Source organism: Pseudophryne corroboree (genome assembly GCF_028390025.1).
Source record: "Pseudophryne corroboree isolate aPseCor3 chromosome 3 unlocalized genomic scaffold, aPseCor3.hap2 SUPER_3_unloc_29, whole genome shotgun sequence".
Taxonomy (NCBI): domain Eukaryota; kingdom Metazoa; phylum Chordata; class Amphibia; order Anura; family Myobatrachidae; genus Pseudophryne; species Pseudophryne corroboree.
In genome coordinates this window covers 699,005-718,689 of record NW_026967518.1, presented here as the reverse complement: position 1 = coordinate 718,689, position 19,685 = coordinate 699,005, and positions in this window count along the sequence as shown.

Sequence of the window (19,685 nt, the reverse complement as noted above, 5' to 3'; positions counted from 1 at the left end):
TCCCCAGCCTCTCAGGCTGGCGTCCGTGGTCACCAGGATCCAATCCTGAATGCCGAATCTGCGGCCTTCTAATAGGTGAGCCTTCTGCAACCACCACAGAAGTGACACCCTTGTCTTTGGTGACAGGGTTATTCGCAGGTGCATCTGCAGATGCGACCCTGACCATTTGTCCAACAGATCCCTTTGGAATATTCTTGCATGGAATCTGCCGAATGGAATTGCTTCGTAAGAAGCCACCATTTTTCCCAGGACTCTTGTGCATTGATGTACTGACACTTTTCCTGGTTTTAGGAGGTTCCTGACCAGATCGGATAACTCCTTGGCTTTTTCCTCTGGAAGGAAAACCTTTTTCTGAACCGTGTCCAGAATCATTCCTAGGAACAGCAGACGAGTTGTCGGGATTAAATGGGATTTTGGAATATTCAGAATCCACCCGTGTTGTCTTAGCACCTCTTGAGATAGTGCTAAAGCTGTCTCCAGCTGTTCTCTGGACCTTGCCCTTATTAGGAGATCGTCCAAGTATGGGATAACTAATACGCCTTTTCTTCGAAGAAGAATCATCATCTCGGCCATTACCTTGGTAAAGACCCGAGGCGCCGTGGACAATCCGAACGGCAGCGTCTGAAACTGATAGTGACAGTTTTGAACAATGAACCTGAGGTACCCCTGGTGTGCGGGGTAAATCGGAACGTGTAGATACGCATCCTTGATGTCCAAGGATACCATAAAGTCCCCTTCTTCCAGGTTCGCTATCACTGCTCTGAGTGACTCCATCTTGAACTTGAACTTTTTTATGTAGAGGTTCAAGGACTTCAGATTTAGAATAGGCCTTACCGAGCCATCCGGCTTCGGTACCACAAATAGAGTGGAATAATACCCCTTTCCTTGTTGTAATAGGGGTACTTTGACTATCACCTGCTGAGCGTACAGCTTGTGAATGGCTTCCAACACCCTCTCCCTTTCGGAAGAGACGGTTGGTAAGGCAGACTTCAGGAAACGATGAGGAGGATCCGTCTCTAATTCCAACCTGTACCCCTGAGATATTATCTGCAGGATCCAGGGGTCTACCTGCGAGTGAGCCCACTGCGCGCTGTAATTTTTGAGACGGCCCCCCACTGTCCCCGAGTCCGCTTGAGAGGCCCCAGCGTCATGCTGAGGTTTTTGCAGGAGCCGGGGAGGGCTTCTGTTCCTGGGAAGGAGCTGCCTGTTGGTGTCTCTTCCCTCTTCCTCTGCCTCGTGGCAGGTACGACAAGCCCTTTGCTCTCTTATTTTTGTAGGAGCGAAAAGGCTGCGGTTGAAAGGTCGGTGCCTTTCTCTGTTGGGGAGTGACTTGAGGTAAAAAAGTGGATTTCCCGGCAGTAGCCGTGGCCACCAAGTCTGATAGACCAACTCCAAATAACTCCTCCCCTTTATACGGCAAAACCTCCATGTGACGTTTTGAATCCGCATCGCCTGTCCACTGTCGTGTCCATAAGGCTCTTCTGGCTGAAATGGACATAGCACTCACCCGAGATACCAGTGTGCAAATATCCCTCTGTGCATCACGCATATAGATAAATGCATCCTTTATTTGTTCTAACGACAGTAAAACATTGTCCCTATCTAGGGTATCAATATTTTCAATCAGGGATTCTGACCAAACTACTCCAGCACTGCACATCCAGGCAGTTGCTATAGCTGGTCGTAGTATAACACCTGCATGTGTGTATATATTCTTTTGAATAACTTCCATCTTTCTATCTGATGGATCCTTAAGTGCGGCCGTCTCAGGAGAGGGTAACGCCACTTGTTTGGATAAGCGTGTGAGCGCCTTGTCCACCTTAGGGGGTGTTTCCCAGCGCGCCCTAACCTCTGGCGGGAAAGGGTATAATGCCAATAACTTTTTTGAAATTATCAACTTTTTATCAGGAGCAACCCACGCTTCATCACACACGTCATTTAATTCTTCTGATTCAGGAAAAACTGTTTGTAGTTTTTTCACACCATACATAATACCCTGTTTTACGGTATCTGTAGTATCAGCTAAATGTAACGTCTCCTTCATTGCCAAAATCATATAACGTGTGGCCCTACTGGAAAATACGTTTGAATTTCTACCGTCGTCACTGGAATCAGTGCCCGTGTCTGGGTCTGTGTCGACCGACTGAGGCAAAGGGCGTTTTACAGCCCCTGACGGTGTTTGAGGCGCCTGGACAGGCATTAATTGATTGTCCGGCCGCCTCATGTCCTCAACTGACTGTTTAAGGGAAGATAAACCATCACGTAATTCCACAAATAAAGGCATCCATTCTGGTGTCGACCCCCTGGGGGGTGACATCTGCATATTTGGCAATTGCTCCGCCTCCACACCAATATCGTCCTCATACATGTCGACACCACGTACCGACACACACCGCAAACTCACAGGGAATGCTCTAATGAAGACAGGACCCACTAGCCCTTTTGGGGAGACAGAGGGAGAGTCTGCCAGCACACACCACAAAGCGCTATATATACAAGGGATATCCTTATATTAAGTGCTCCCTTATAGCTGCTTTAATATATATATATATAGCCATTAATGTGCCCCCCCTCTCTGTTTTACCCTGTTTCTGTAGTGCAGTGCAGGGGAGAGACCTGGGAGCCGTTCTGACCAGCGGAGCTGTGACAGAAAATGGCGCCGTGTGCTGAGGAGATAGGCCCCGCCCCTTTTTCGGCGGGTTCTTCTCCCGCTATTTTTCCAGTCAGGCAGGGGTTAAATATCTCCATATAGCCCCTATGGGCTATATGTGAGGTATTTTTAGCCTTGTATAAGGTTTATATTTGCCTCTCAGAGCGCCCCCCCCCAGCGCTCTGCACCCTCAGTGACTGCCCAGTGAAGTGTGCTGAGAGGAAAATGGCGCACAGCTGCAGTGCTGTGCGCTACCTTATGAAGACTGAGGAGTCTTCAGCCGCCGGTTTCCGGACCTCTTCACGCTTCAGCATCTGCAAGGGGGTCGGCGGCGCGGCTCCGGGACCGGACTCCACGGCTGGGCCTGTGTTCGATCCCTCTGGAGCTAATGGTGTCCAGTAGCCAAGCAGCAAATCCACTCTGCATGCAGGTGAGTTTACTACTTTCCCCCTAAGTCCCACGTTGCAGTGATCCTGTTGCCAGCAGGACTCACTGTAAAGAAAAAAACCTAAACTAAACTTTCTCTAAGCAGCTCTTTAGGAGAGCCACCTAGATTGCACCCTTCTCGTTCGGGCACAAAATCTAACTGGAGTCTGGAGGAGGGTCATAGGGGGAGGAGCCAGTGCACACCACCTGACCTAGTAAAGCTTTACTTTTTTGTGCCCTGTCTCCTGCGGAGCCGCTATTCCCCATGGTCCTTTCAGGAACCCCAGCATCCACTTAGGACGATAGAGAAATATTGGCTAAAATTACCTTTCGGCTGTGTGTATAAGGTGTATATGTAACATAAATGCATTCTGTGCTTAGACTTAGGTCCCATCTCCATGATATCTCTTTATAGTATGCAATTATTCCAAAATACGGAATAATCCGATATCCAAAATACCTCTGGTCCCAAGCATTTTGGATAAGGGATACTGTGGGGATTGAAAATATTGCTCAAAATCTAGGATGTATTAAAGCAGAGACCGTAATATCCCTGGCATGTGTAACAGATAATAATTTGAGCAGTATGAAGCAAATGTATATCAGACTCCTGGGAGTGTCACAGTGACATAACATATCTATAATAATAATACAGGAACATGACTGGGGAGGTGAGGGGATCTGGGAGTATCACAGTGACGTCACTTATAGCTATAGTAATAATACAGGGACATGACTTGGGAGGTGAGGGAATCTGGGAGCATCATAGTGACATCACTTATCTCTAGTAATAATACAGAGACATGACTGGGAGGTGAGGGGATCTGGGAGCGTCACATTTACATTACTTATATCTATAGCAATAATACAGGAATATGACTGGGGAGGTGATGGGATCTGGGACCATCACAGTGACATCACTTATATCTATAGTAATAATACAGGGACATGACTGGGGAGGTGAGGGGATCTGGGAGTATCACAGTGACGTCACTTATATCTATAGTAATAATACAGGGACATGACTGGGGAGGTGAGGGCATCTGGGAATATCACAGTGACATCACTTATATCTATAATAATACAGGGACATGACTGGGGAGGTGATGTGATCTGGGACCATCACAGTGACATCACTTATATCTATAGTTATAGTATAATACAGGGGGAGTAGCCTGTGGTGTTCTATTATTATTATTATTATTATTATTATTATACAGAGGGAGTAGCCTGTGGTGTCCTTTTATTATTATTATACAGGATGAGCAGCCTGTGGTGTCCTATTATTATTATTATTATACAGGGTGAGCAGCCTGTGGTGTCCTGTTATTATTATACAGATGGAGCAGCCTGTGGTGTCCTGTTATTATTATACAGGGTGAGCAGCCTGTGGTGTCCTGTTATTATTATACAGGGTGAGCAGCCTGTGGTGTCCTGTAATTATTATTATTATTATACAGGGTGAGCAGCCTGTGGTGTCCTGTTATTATTATACAGGGTGAGCAGCCTGTGGTGTCCTGTTATTATTATACAGGGTGAGCAGCCTGTGGTGTCCTGTTATTATTATACAGGGGGAGCAGCCTGTGGTGTCCTGTTATTATTATACAGGGTGAGCAGCCTGTGGTGTCCTGTTATTATTATACAGGGTGAGCAGCCTGTGGTGTCCTGTTATTATTATACAGGGTGAGCAGCCTGTGGTGTCCTGTAATTATTATTATTATTATTATACAGGGTGAGCAGCCTGTGGTGTCCTGTAATTATTATTATTATACAGGGTGAGCAGCCTGTGGTGTCCTGTTATTATTATTATTATTATTATTATACAGGGGGAGCAGCCTGTGGTGTCCTGTTATTATTATACAGATGGAGCTGCCTGTGGTGTCCTGTTATTATTATACAGGGTGAGCAGCCTGTGGTGTCCTGTTATTATTATACAGGGTGAGCAGCCTGTGGTGTCCTGTTATTATTATACAGGGTGAGCAGCCTGTGGTGTCCTGTATTTATTATTATTATTATACAGGGTGAGCAGCCTGTGGTGTCCTGTAATTATTATTATTATACAGGGTGAGCAGCCTGTGGTGTCCTGTTATTATTATACAGGGTGAGCAGCCTGTGGTGTCCTGTTATTATTATACAGGGTGAGCAGCCTGTGGTGTCCTGTTATTATTATACAGGGGGAGCAGCCTGTGGTGTCCTGTTATTATTATACAGGGTGAGCAGCCTGTGGTGTCCTGTTATTATTATACAGGGTGAGCAGCCTGTGGTGTCCTGTTATTATTATACAGGGTGAGCAGCCTGTGGTGTCCTGTTATTATTATTATTATTATACAGGGGGAGCAGCCTGTGGTGTCCTGTTATTATTATACAGATGGAGCAGCCTGTGGTGTCCTGTTATTATTATACAAGGTGAGCAGCCTGTGGTGTCCTGTTATTATTATACAGGGTGAGCAGCCTGTGGTGTCCTGTTATTATTATTATACAGGGGGAGCAGCCTGTGGTGTCCTGTTATTATTATACAGGGTGAGCAGCCTGTGGTGTCCTGTTATTATTATACAGGGTGAGCAGCCTGTGGTGTCCTGTTATTATTATTATACAGGGGGAGCAGCCTGTGGTGTCCTGTTATTATTATACAGGGTGAGCAGCCTGTGGTGTCCTGTTATTATTATTATTATTATAATACAGGATGAGCAGCCTGTGGTGTCCTGTTATTATTATACAGGGTGAGCAGCCTGTGGTGTCCTGTTATTATTATACAGGGTGAGCAGCCTGTGGTGTCCTGTTATTATTATACAGGGTGAGCAGCCTGTGGTGTCCTGTTATTATTATACAGGGTGAGCAGCCTGTGGTGTCCTGTTATTATTATACAGGGTGAGCAGCCTGTGGTGTCCTGTTATTATTATTATACAGGGTGAGCAGCCTGTGGTGTCCTGTTATTATTACACAGGGTGAGCAGCCTGTGGTGTCCTGTTATTATTATACAGGGTAAGCAGCCTGTGCTGTCCTGTTATTATTATACAAGGTGAGCAGCCTGTGGTGTCCTGTTATTATAGTGTTCCTTCTAGGCTGTCTCAGCAGGGTGCTGCCCCCTGCCCTGTCTCGGTGCACCCTGCAGGACCATAAATCGCCCCCTTGTATACAGAATGCAGCAGTCAGAGTGCAGGTTACAATGTTGTCGTCTACTCCTTGCCCACCTCTGACACTGGAACACAATTTCTATCCTTAGTGAACTGGATGACAGAGGAGGCACTGTAATAACACAGCACTCTGATAAAGAGGGAAAGAACAGGGTAAGCAGTGAGCATGTACTGCTTACAGTATTTCCCCAGTAGAACAGACTTATTTTTTTCCTATATATTTTAACCCATTGTTTAACTTTTCTGTTTTATAACACATAGAAGACTAGACATATACAGTATGTTTCTCAGTATAGATGTTAGGTGTCTTATATGTATGTATGTATGGGTATATGATTTACTAAAGGCAAAATGTATGTACAAAAACTATAAACATATACGCTATGCTTTGTGTGCAAAGCGTCACATCAAAAATGTGCCCTTCAAAACAAAAATGTGCCCTTCAAAACAAAAATGTGCCCCCTCAATGCTCAGCACCCTGCCCTAAAAATATCCTAGAGTGAACACTATATTATAATACAGGGGGAGTAGCCTGTGGTGTCCTTTTTATTATTATTATTATTATTATTATTATTATTATACAGGAGGAGCAACCTTTGTTGTCCTATTATTAATATTATAAAGAACGAGTAGCTAGTGTTATTTTTATACTGGGGTGCAGCCTTTAGTGTCGTTGTTATTATTATTATTATTATTATTGTTATTCATTTAATTATATGTAATTGTGGGGATTGAAAATATTGCTCAAATTCTAGGCTATATTAAAGCAAGGCCCATAATATCCCTGGCATGTGTAACAGGTGATAATTGGAACAGTATGAAGCAAATGTATATCACACTCCTCGTAGTGTCACTGTGACATCACTTATACCTATAGTAATAATACAGGGACATGACTGTGGAGGTGAGAAGGTCTGGGATAGTCACTCTGACGTCACTTATATATATATATATATATATATATATATATATATATAAAAAACACGTCTGTACGGGCGGCACTCACGGCGAATGAATCAAAACACAAACTCCAGGGATACTGTCAACGTTTCAATGTAAGTGGTTACATTTTCATCAGGACAAATAAGACATACAAACAAACATACCTATATAGCCTCCTCTGATTGTACATGAGGCCGTCCGCCAGCCGCGTCCGCCCGTCATCTCCCGCCCGGTTCAATGACGTCATCCGCAGGCGCCGGCGTCCGGTGTCATGAAAACCTGAACGAAGCACACCATTAATGTAAAATGATTAATGTAAAAGGATTTCTATTACCACGGGGTAACAGAATCAAGAATGTTCCAACTATTGGTCGTTTTAATGTGCCATTCTGTAAAAAATGGATTTCAATACTAAACAAGTGCTCATTTGACTTGATCCTATTAGTGAGGAAGTCACTCGTGAGCTGACCGATATCAGAGCTCAGATAGAGGCTTTTGAAACATCTCACAAAATTACACTCAGTGAGGATCAAACTAACGACTGGTTGGGCAACCTGTCCACACAGATGGATAAGTATAAAAAAGAACTAATCCAATATAAACGGAACAAGTTGGAGAAGGTGAATATGGACTATACACGGAAACAAGTATATCCGTGGATTACCGGCACTACCAATTCTGGCAGATTTACTAGGAGACGCTACCCCCATCGGAACAATCAGGTTCCCCTTGATACAGACACCTCCACAGATGGAAATGCCTCGGCAAGTGAGGTGGAATCCCAGGACACTATCTCCGGTCATCCCCCTTTAGGGGTTCGTACAAGGGCACAAATTATAGACCGCGGAGGCAACGTACGAGGAGGGGGGGCCAGAATAAGAGGTCGAGGTCCGGGACGTCCCCGGTACAAACGGAACAAATAATTTTCAATCTCTCCGACAGAACTCTTTCACCTATGGAAATTCAAGTTCTTTCCAAGGAATTGAACTTTGTCCCAACCAACAGCTTTGACCCCTTTGAGTGGAAGATAGAACAGTTCAAACTGGAGAGACAATTACGTCTTAAGGAATATTTTAATGATAAACCTGCCTTATTAGATTCAGTTAGTGATCTTCCATCTTCACTACGGACTAATTCGAGATTTGACCCTGTGTCCCACAATCAATCAATTCAAGTTTTTTGTCGCACTTTAAATAGTTCTGTACAACATGCGATTTCTACATCTAAATTAAGTCACTCGAATTTGTGCCGTGAGGAGTGGGAGGCACTGCAGTCACTCAGTAAATATGATGATGTGGTCATTCGCCCCGCCGATAAGGGTGGGGCCATAGTTATCCAGAATATTTCAGACTACGTGTCAGAATTGGACCGCCAACTGAGTGACAACAGTGTCTACCGTAAACTCCCTTTTGATCCTACCTCCCAATTTAAACAGGAACTAGATAAAATCCTCAGTGAGGCTGTGTCTAGTGAATTGATCTCACAAGCTACATGTGATGCTCTGATTACTAGATTTCCGGTAACCCCATTACTTTATTCGTTACCAAAAATCCATAAGGGTGCCCATCGCCCACCCGCTAGGCCTATTATATCAGCCAGGGGTTCGTTATACCAAAGAATTTCCATGTATTTGGATTTCTATCTACAACCATGTGTGCAGGCTAAGGCATCTTATCTCAAAGACACAACAATGTTGTTAAGACGGTTAGGAGAGCTCCAACAAATTCCGCCGGAGTGTATATTGGCAACGATTGATGTCAATAGCCTATACACATGCATTCCCCACCAGGAAGGAATTTGGGCTGTGAGGTCTTTGATTGAAGGGAATCCACTGTATAAAGGTCCTGAGATAGACCTTTTCCTTCGTTTGCTTGAACTCACCCTACAACGCAATTACTTCATGTTTAATAATGCGTACTACCTGCAACTGCAGGGGTGCGCTATGGGGAGCAATGTGGCGCCTTCATTCGCAAACAGCTACATGTTTGCGGTGGAGGAATCATTGCTCCTGAATCGCCCAGAATTTAACACTCAGATTATCTTATACGTACGTTACATCGATGATCTGCTGCTGTTGTGGGATGGGTCTCAACAAACTTTGAAGTCCCTTCTTATGAGACACAATGAGTCAGACTCACCTGTAAAATTTACCTTTAGCTTTGATCACAGGAGCATCAACTTCTTGGATGTATGCATTCAATTAGTTGATGGCAAAGTCAACACCAAACTTTTTGTCAAGCCTACAGACAGGAATAACATGTTGTTAGCCTCTAGCCATCATCCAGTCCCGCTTAAAAAAGGTCTCCCGTACTCCCAGATGCTGCGGGTACGCAGGATCGTAAGTGATGAGAGTGCGTTATAACCAGCATTAGATTCTATGGTTACAAAGTTCCTACAGAGGGGCTATCTGCTAGATGACTTACTGGCTACTAAGCAAAAGGTATTGAGTATTCCTAGATCTGTTGCACTTACGTCTGTGGTTAAACCACCACAAGATCGATTGATTTGGACCAATAAATTTCACAGTTCCAGCAACAAGATCAATAGATTAACTAAGTCCCTTTGGCCAGTGGTGCAGTCCGATAAGCACTTGAAAAGCCTAGCCCATACCAAAATTATGCCAGCATATAAAAGAGGTAAGAACGTGAGAGATTATGTAGTAAAGACGGATATTCAATTTCCGTTAGCTCATGAGGCCAAATCTTTGAGTTTTATTAACCCGACACGCTTGGGCTGTTTCAAGTGCTTGGGCTGCACGACTTGTAGCCATATGATTGCTGGAGACAGTTTCTGTCACCCTTATACTGGAAAGAAGTTTAAAATTCTACATCGGGTGACATGTACAACCAAATTTGTGGTGTATTTACTGAGTTGCCCCTGCGGCCTACACTATGTGGGCAAAACGGAATGCGCCTTTAAAGAAAGTATGGCGGCGCATAGATCCGTTATAAGGGCGGCACTCAGCTCTGGAAAAAGTGACCAACCGATATCTAGGCATTTTGTAACAGCTCGCTACTCTTTGGCACAACTACGATATCGTATCATTGATCACATTCCCCCACTTAAACGGGGGGGGGGGGGTGATAGGGGTCTCTTACTGCTTAAAAGGGAAGCTAAATGGATCCATCTGCTTGACACAATGTCCCCTAGAGGACTAAATGAACATCAGGGCCTCAACTGCTTTATCTAGAGGGCTCTAGTTCCAATATAGCATGTTTTAGAAACCTGTTGGTATTTTGCATATTGGTGTGGAGCATATATGTTCACCACACCTTGCTTTTTATATTTCATTACCTGTATCCACATTTAGTATGAGATGCACTTATCTAGTTTGAATTTATTGACCAAAATTGTGTGTCATGGTGTGGAGTTTATATGGTCTCCACAAACTTTTTAATAATATCCATTGCTAAGCTGCGTTGCTTATCTTAATTTTTGCAATACAGTAGAGCCATTTATTTATGTAAACCATCACTCACAGGATACTGTCCTTTAGAGCTGTTATATTTATGTACTCAAATTACTTTGACATAATCTGATTATTCTCTTTTTCTATAAGATCATTTACAATATCATGTATCGTAACAACATAAGTTTTATAGTACTTTGTGATGTATAACAGCTTCTACTCTCTTCACAAGAGTGTAATGTATGTTTATTTTTTTGCACTTTAGAAGTGTTAGCACTTGTTAATTCTTTTTTACATTAATGGTGTGCTTCATTCAGGTTGTCATGACGCCGGACGCCGGCGCCTGCGGATGACGTCATTGAACCGGGCGGGAGATGACGGGCGGACGCGGCTGGCGGACGGCCTCATGTACAATCAGAGGAGGCTATATAGGTATGTTTGTTTGTATGTCTTATTTGTCCTGATGAAAATGTAACCACTTACATTGAAACGTTGACAGTATCCCTGGAGTTTGTGTTTTGATTCATTCGCCGTGAGTGCCGCCCGTACAGACGTGTTATATATATATATAAGTGACGTCAGAGTGACTATCCCAGACCTTCTCACCTCCCCAGTCATGTCCCTGTATTATTACTATAGGTATAAGTGATGTCACAGTGACACTACGAGGAGTGTGATATACATTTGCTTCATACTGCTCCAATTATCATCTGTTACACATGCCAGGGATATTATGGGCCTTGCTTTAATATATCCTAGAATTTGAGCAATATTTTCAATCCCCACAATTACATATAATAAAATGAATAACAATAATAACAATAATAATAATAATAATAATAATAATAACAACAACAACGACACTAAAGGCTGCACCCCAGTATAAAAATAACACTAGCTACTCGTTCTTTATAATATTAATAATAGGACAACAAAGGTTGCTCCTCCTGTATAATAATAATAATAATAATAGTAAAAGGACACCACAGGCTACTCCCCCTGTATTATAATATAGTGTTCACTCTAGGATATTTTTAGGGCAGGGTGCTGAGCAGTGAAGAGGGCACATTTTTGTTTTGAAGGGCACATTATTGATGTGACACTTTGCACACAAAGCATAGCGTATATGTTTATAGTTTTTGTACATACATTTTGCCTTTAGTAAATCATATACCCATACATACATACATACATACATACATACATATAAGACCCCTAACATCTATACTGAGAAACATACTGTATATGTCCAGTCTTCTATGTGTTATAAAACAGAAAAGTTAAACAATGGGTTAAAATATATAGGAATAAAAATAAGTCTGTTCTACTAGGGAAATACTGTAAGCAGTACATGCTCACTGCTTACCCTGTTCTTTTCCTCTTTATCAGAGTGCTGTGTTATTACAGTGCCTCCTCTGCCATCCAGTTCTCTAAGGATAGAAATTGTGTTCCAGTTCCAGAGGTGGTCAGGGAGTAGACGACAACATTGTAACCTGCACTCTGCCTGCTGCATTCTGTATACAAGGGGGCGATTTATGGTCCTGCAGGGTGCACCGAGACAGGGCAGAGTGCAGCACCCTGCTGAGACAGCCTAGAAGGAACACTATAATAACAGGACACCACAGGCTGCTCACCCTGTATAATAATAACAGGACACCACAGGCTGCTCACCCTGTATAATAATAACAGGATACCACAGGCTGCTCACCCTGTATAATAATAATAATAATAATAATAATAATAATAATAATAACAGGACACCACAGGCTGCTCACCCTGTATAATAATAACAGGACACCACAGGCTGCTCACCCTGTATAATAATAACAGGATACCACAGGCTGCTCACCCTGTATAATAATAACAGGACACCACAGGCTGCTCACCCTGTATAATAATAATAATAATAACAGGACACCACAGGCTGCTCACCCTGTATAATAATAACAGGATACCACATGCTGCTCCCCCTGTATAATAATAACAGGACACCACAGGCTGCTCCCCCTGTATAATAATAACAGGACACCACAGGCTGCTCACCCTGTATAATAATAATAATTACAGGACACCACAGGCTGCTCACCCTGTATAATAATAATAACAGGACACCACAGGCTGCTCACCCTGTATAATAATAATAATAATAATAATAACAGGACACCACAGGCTGCTCACCCTGTATAATAATAATAATAATAATAATAATAATAACAGGACACCACAGGCTGCTCACCCTGTATAATAATAACAGGACACCACAGGCTGCTCACCCTGTATAATAATAACAGGACACCACAGCCTGCTCACCCTGTATAATAATAACAGGACACCACAGGCTGCTCACCCTGTATAATAATAACAGGACACCACAGGCTGCTCACCCTGTATAATAATAACAGGACACCACAGGCTGCTCACCCTGTATAATAATAACAGGACACCACAGGCTGCTCACCCTGTATAGTAATAATAATAATTACAGGACACCACAGGCTGCTCCATCTGTATAATAATAACAGGACACCACAGGCTGCTCACCCTGTATAATAATAACAGGATACCACATGCTGCTCCCCCTGTATAATAATAACAGGACACCACAGGCTGCTCCCCCTGTATAATAATAACAGGACACCACAGGCTGCTCACCCTGTATAATAATAATAATTACAGGACACCACAGGCTGCTCACCCTGTATAATAATAATAACAGGACACCACAGGCTGCTCACCCTGTATAATAATAATAATAATAACAGGACACCACAGGCTGCTCACCCTGTATAATAATAATAATAATAATAATAATAATAATAATAACAGGACACCACAGGCTGCTCACCCTGTATAATAATAACAGGACACCACAGGCTGCTCACCCTGTATAATAATAACAGGACACCACAGGCTGCTCACCCTGTATAATAATAACAGGACACCACAGGCTGCTCACCCTGTATAATAATAACAGGACACCACAGGCTGCTCACCCTGTATAGTAATAATAATAATTACAGGACACCACAGGCTGCTCCATCTGTATAATAATAACAGGACACCACAGGCTGCTCACCCTGTATAATAATAACAGGACACCACAGGCTGCTCACCCTGTATAGTAATAATAATAATTACAGGACACCACAGGCTGCTCCATCTGTATAATAAATAACAACAACAAAAACAGGACACCACAGACTGCTCACCCTGTATTATTATAATAATAATAATAATAATAATAATAATAATAATAATAATAATATCATCAGGACACCACAGGCTGTTCACCCTGTATAATAATAACAGGACACCACAGGCTGCTACTCCTGTATTATAATAATAATAATAACAGGACACCACAGGCTGCTCACCCTGTATAATAATAACAGGACACCACAGGCTGCTCACCCTGTATAATAATAATAATAATAATAATAATAATAATAACAGGACACCACAGGCTGCTCACCCTGTATAATAATAACAGGACACCACAAACTGCTCCTCCTGTATTATAATAATAATAATAATAATAATAATAATAATAACAGGACACCACAGGCTGCTCACCCTGTATAATAATAACAGGACACCACAGGCTGCTCACCCTGTATAATAATAATTACAGGACACCACAGGCTGCTACTCCTGTATTGTAATAATAATAATAATAATAATAACAACAACAACAACAACAGGACACCACAGGCTGCTCACCCTGTATAATAATAATAATTACAGGACACCACAGGCTGCTACTCCTGTATAGTAATAACAACAACAGGACACTACAGGCTGCTCCCCTTGTAATAATAATAATAATAATAATAATAATAATAATAACAGGACACCACAGGCTGCTCCCTCTGTATAGTAATAACAACAACAGGACACTACAGGCTGCTCCCCTTGTATAATAATATTATTGTTATTATTATTATTATTATTATTATACAAGGGGAGCAGTCTGTAGTGTCCTGTTGTTGTTATTACTATACAGAGGGAGCAGTCCTGTTATTATTATTATTAACAGGACACCACAGGCTGCTCCCTCTGTATAATATTAATAACAGGACACCACAGTCCGCTCTCCCTGTATTATAATAATAATAATAATAATAATAATAATAATAATAATAGGATTTTAATACCTACCGGTAAATCCTTTTCTCTTAGTCCGTAGAGGATGCTGGGGACTCCGTAAGGACCATGGGGTATAGACGGGATCAGCAGGAGACATGGGTACACTATAAGACTTTGAATGGGTGTGAACTGGCTCCTCTCTTTATGCCCCTCCTCCAGACCTCAGTTAGAAACTATGCCCAGGGAGACGGACATTTCGAGGAAAGAATTTATTGTTTAAACACGGTGAGTGTCATACCAGCTCACACCATGAACATACCGCAGAACGTGGCATTCAATAGAACACCAGTCAACGGCATGAAAAATACACAGCCACATGCTGCGAGAATATGTAACACAACCGGTGTGTCAACACAACCAATAATAAGACACCGCATGCCATGGCATGCACAACGTCAGCAACAGCCTGACAGAAAAGAAACACCACAAGAGTGTAACCATACCCAATAACTGCAGATACAGGCCCTCATTCCGAGTCGTTCGCTCTGTATTTTTCATCGCATCGCAGTGAAAATCCGCTTAGTACGCATGCGCAATATTCGCACTGCGACTGCGCCAAGTAATTTAGCTATGAAGATAGTATTTTTACTCACGGCTTTTTCATCGCTCCGGCGATCGTAGTGTGATTGACAGGAAATGGGTGTTACTGGGCTGAAACACAGCATTTTATGGGCGTGTGGATGAAAACGCTACCGTTTCCGGGAAAAACGCAGGAGTGGCCGGAGAAACGGGGGAGTGTCTGGGCGAACGCTGGGTGTGTTTGTGACGTCAAACCAGGAAAGACAAGCACTGAACTGATCGCACAGGCAGAGTAAGTGTGGAGCTACTCTAAAACTGCTAAGTAGTTTGTGATCGCCATATTGCGAATACTTCGTTCGCAATTTTAAGATGCTAAGATACACTCCCAGTAGGCGTAGGCTTAGCGTGTGTAACTCTGCTAAATTCGCCTTGCGACCGATCAACTCGGAATGAGGGCCACAGTACGCACTGGGACGGGCGCCCAGCATCCTCTACGGACTAAGAAAAAAATATTTACCGGTAGGTATTAAAATCCTATTTTCTCATACGTCCTAGAGGATGCTGGGGACTCCGTAAGGGCCATGGGGTTTATACTAAAGCTCCAGACCGGGCGGGATAGTGCGGACGACTCTGCAGCACCGATTGAGCACACATGAGGTCCCCATCAGCCAGGGTATCAAACTTGTAGAGCTTAGCAAAAGTGTTTGAACCCGACCAAGTATCCGCTCGGCAAAGTTGAACCGCCGAGACTCCTCGGGCATCCGCCCAAGAAGAGCCCACCTTCCTAGTAGAATGGGTCACCACCGAATTCGGTAACGGCAATCCAGCCGTAGAACGAGCACGCCGAATCGGATCACAGATCTAGTGTGTAACCGACTGCAGAGACGCAGGCGCCCCAATCACGCTGGGAGCATACCGGACAAACAGAGCCTCTGTTTCCCCAATCTGAGCCAAATTGGTGACATAAATATTCAAAGCCCTGACTACATCGAGAGACCTTGAATCAGCCAATGCTTAAGTAACCACAGGCATCAAATAGGCTGGTTTCTGCGAAACACCGAAACCACTTTTGGCAGAACTATTATCAGAGTTCTCAATTCTGCTCTATCCACCTGGAAGATCAAACAGGGGCTCTTGTGAGACCCAGCCGCTACTTCCGACACCCGCCTTGCGGACGCCAAAGCCAAAAGCATGACCACTCTCCAAGAAATACATTTTAACACAACCTTTCATAAACGTTCCAATCATTGTGACACAAGAAAATGCAACACCACGTCAAGGTCCCACGGTGCCAATGGGGGCACAAATGGAGGTTGGATGTGCAGTACTCCTTCCACGAACGTCCGAACTTCCAGAAAGGTCGCCAGTTCTTTCTTGAAAGAAAATGCATAAGGTCAAAGCCGCACTTGAATGGAGCCTAACTCTAGGCCTGCACCCACACCTGCTTGCAAAGAATGGAGAAGAACGACCCAGCTGAAGCTTCCGTAGTAGCTTTCTTGGATTCACACCAAGACACATATTTTCTCCAAACACGGTGGTAAGGCTTTGCTTCTTTTCTAGCCTGAAGAAGATTGGCAATGACGTCACTGGGAATCCCCTTTCTGGCAAGGATATGGCATTGAATCGCCACGCCGTCAAACGCAGCCACTGTAAGTCTTGATACACGCCCGGATCTTGCTGTAACAGTTCCTCACGTAGAGGAAGAGGCCAGGGATCTTCTATGAGTAAATCTTGAAGAACTGGATACCAAGCCCTCCTTGTTTAGACTGTAACGATGAGGATCGCCTGAACCTTTGTTCTTATTACGTTTATCACCTTCAGAAGAGTGATAACGGACGGGACACATAGACCGACTGAAAAAACCCAAGGTGTCCCGAGGACGTCCACTGCTATAGTTTGATTGTCCTCTGACCTGGAACAATATACCTGAGGTCTCTCGATGAGGTGAGATGCCAACATGTCCAAGTGAGGCACTCCTCAAAGACTTGTCGCTTCAGCGAAACTTCTCGATGACGACAGTATTTCTCCCGGATGGAGATCGCGTCTGCAGAGGAAACTATTTCTCCATCGTTCACATCCGGAACTAAGACTGCTAATATAGCGTTTACCAGTCTTTCCACCCAGCAGAAAACTTTTACGGCATCTGCCATTGCCGCTTTGCTCCTTGTTCCGCCCTAGCGGCTTACTAACACCACTGCTGTCAAGTCGCCCAACAGAATTAACACGTGCAGATAACTAAGCATATGTTCACTGAAAATAGCTCTTAATTCAAGAAAGCTTATTGCAGACAAGCTTCCCAGCATGTGCAGGTGAGATCCGGACCACATTTCCAACTGGCCCCGTGAAATCCACTCTGGCATTTGACCTGCTCACCGAAAAGGCCTCTTAGGCCGCACCCATCTTCTTCATCAACGGAACATAATGATGGATTGTCACTGCAAATCTGATCTGACTCCGGATCCGCAGACCTCTTTCCACAGGAAAACACAGAGAACTTCAACCGTTTCGTATCTACTCTGATACCCACCTCCGACGTCTGCGTCATTGGGAACAACAGCCTTCCCCTGTGTTGAAGAACACTCAGAGAGAAACAACGATCTGCACCACTTGTGTCTTGACCTCGTCTTAATCAGGAGAGTGTCCCAGTACAGAATAACAATGGCTCTCACTACTGAAAGAAACCCATCATACTGCCATCACTCCGGTGAAATGGCAAAGACAGTCCTGGATATCAACCCAGGTAAGCTGAATGTGGAGAACAATGCATTTAACCCCTTTCTACCTCTACGTACTGGAGCTCCCTGGCCTGAGAGATTCCATCCTGTAGTTCAACTTCGTAAGGAGAAATCTCTGTTTTCCCCCCCTTTTTTTTTTTACCAGGGACTGCAGGACAATGCCCTGACCTTGAAACAACTCTGGTATGGCGTCGCGTATTACCTCCCCTTCCAGAGGGGAAACGGCAAGATCTATTAGAAAAATCAGTGAGGGAAACCATCTGTAAACGCCAGTATGTCCCCCTTTGGATTCCATTATTAACTCACAGGTCCAAGTCCATTCCCGGACTGACTGAAGAGTAGTAGACGAGTTCCCACCGGAGTGGGCTCCAGCCAGATAGACCCAGCGACATGCGGTGGATGTGGTAGAAACAGAAAACGACATCCGCTTCTGCGAACCTGACAAGGCTGCAGAACTCTTACTTTTCACCTTCCACAATCTGCACAGAAAGGGAAAAAAGAACGGTATCGAACCGGTTGAAATGACTGCATCCCACAGCAGAATGCGTCACCAACCGTTGTGAGGGAATCTAACTCACGAAGTTACACTTACCATTTGGTATCCGCCGAGATTGACTGAACTGAGGCCTCCCCAAACAGCGGTACACCGTCCCAGGGAAACACTGCAGTATCTCTCGGAGTCAGCCTCAGCATTCCCCCGGCCACACCTCCTGCAGTCGCACGGCAGCCTGCCGCCATGTTCTAGAGAAGAATCAACAAAAGACACACCCCCTCTCTCTATAGGGTAATTCTATTGGATGTCTTTCCGAATATAAACACTCCTCCATGCGCATGTAATGCAAATAACTCCAAAGCATAGAATAAAATATCACTTAGCTTCCTGTGTACGATCCTTTATGACAGGTTAGAGGAGAGGAGATTCCGCACAATACGGCGTAAAGGCTTTTTCACGGTAAGGACAATACGTGTTTGGAATTCCCTGCCCGAGGGAGTTGTAATGGCGGAATCTGTCAACACCCTTTAGAATGAGTTAGATAAATTCCTATTGGATAAGGATATCCAGGGGTATGGTGCATAGTCACGCTTTATAGTTACTATAAATAGGGATAAAATGCAACGGCTGACAGCAGCATCAGTCAGAAATTTTAGTCAAATCATCATGCAGAGGACACCTCAAATAGGTTGAACTCGATGGACAATTGTCTTTTTTCAACCTCAGATACTATGTTACTATGTAATACTTTTACTTCAGCATTCATTAGAAATCATAATATGAATATACATGATGTAATACACACATATCATATATATATATATATACACACATTCATACATACACACACACACATATCCTGCATATATATATATACACACACACACACACACACACACACACACACACATACACCATACATATAAGTGGATTGTCCGGAACCATCGGGTCCCTAGTGACATCAATGTGTTCTGAATGTGTATGACCATGTACTGAATGCCCCAGTTGTGGATCTAACAGGAATCCTTATAGTCGACAGAAAACCTAGTATTCGTCGACAGGAGGGAGTAGTACCAGGCAAAATAACATTCTTGCGACCCCGAGGGGTCAGAGGGAAGTATACATAAATTATTTTAATAACACTCCCCCACAAATACTACCATGTCTGTGCTCGAGCTACAGGCCCATGGAACAGTACCATACATATAAATATATATATATATATATATAT